Here is a 1187-nt window from a genome sequence, read left to right as displayed (position 1 = left end):
TATCTTTCAGGAAACTGGGAGTTCAATCTCTCTGCTATGTGGTTGATTTATAGTCAAAATTATTACCAGTTTCCCAGTCTAACAGCTATTCTTTGTTACTACATGATCACATTTCATAATCATTAACTCTTGAGCCAGGGTTTTGACACTTAGGGGAGGCCTGAAGCAAAGTCTTTTACTTCAAGACACAGGGGATACACGCAGGGTGGGGAGTGGGGGCTAATATATCCATGAAGGTCCTTAAGAGTCCAGTTCAGTTTATCCCTAATAAAACTTCATGCTCTGCAGTTTGTTTTTTCTGGTAGTATTGGGTTGACAGAAAAATTTGTTTGGTATTTTCCACAAGCTGGCTCTAGTAGCACTTAGTTGTCTTTAACTTCATTTGAAACAATTTTGCTAGATTGTATTGTGACAGTTATCACATTAGTGTGCATTAAGAAAATGACACAATTGGTGAATTTTTGTGTAGTCACTTCAATACTGAAGATGGAAGAAAAAAGCAGCATTTTTGGCTTCAGTTCAGTTCAGTCGCTCAGTCGTGTCCAACTCTTTGCGACCCCATGAATCACAGCACTCCAGGCCTCCCTGTCCACCACCAACTCCTGGAGTTCACTCAAACTCATGTTCATCAAGTCGGTGATGCCATCCAGCCATCTCATCCTCAGTCTTTCCCCTTCTCCTCCTGCCCCCAATCCCTCCCAGCATCAGAGTCTTTCCCAGTGAGTCAACTCTTCGCATGAGGTGGCCAAAGTATTGGAGTTTCAGCTTCAGCATCAGTCCTTCCAATGAACACCCAGGACTGATCTCCTTTAGGATGGCCTGGCTTATTATGCTTTATTATTTTAAGAAAGGTAAAATGCAACTAAAATGCAGAGAAAAGCTTTGTGCAGTGTATGGAGAAGGTGCTGTGACAGATTAAATGTGTCAAAAGTGGTTCATGAAGCTTTGTGCCAGAGATTTCTCCATGGATGATGCTCTAGAGTTGGGTAAACCAGTTGAAGTTGATAGTGATTAAATTGAGACATTAATTAAGAACAATCAGTGTACCACGTGGGAGATAGCTGACACACTCAAAATGTCCAAATGAAGCACTGAAAATGTTTTGTACCAGCTTATTTATGTTTATCACTTTGATGTTTGGGTCCCACATAGTTTAAGTGAAAAAAAAAAACAAAACCCTTCTTGAC

The sequence above is a fragment of the Oryx dammah genome, unplaced genomic scaffold (assembly GCF_014754425.2).
Source record: "Oryx dammah isolate SB20612 unplaced genomic scaffold, SCBI_Odam_1.1 HiC_scaffold_691, whole genome shotgun sequence".
Classification (NCBI taxonomy): domain Eukaryota; kingdom Metazoa; phylum Chordata; class Mammalia; order Artiodactyla; family Bovidae; genus Oryx; species Oryx dammah.
This window is presented reverse-complemented; position numbering follows the sequence as displayed.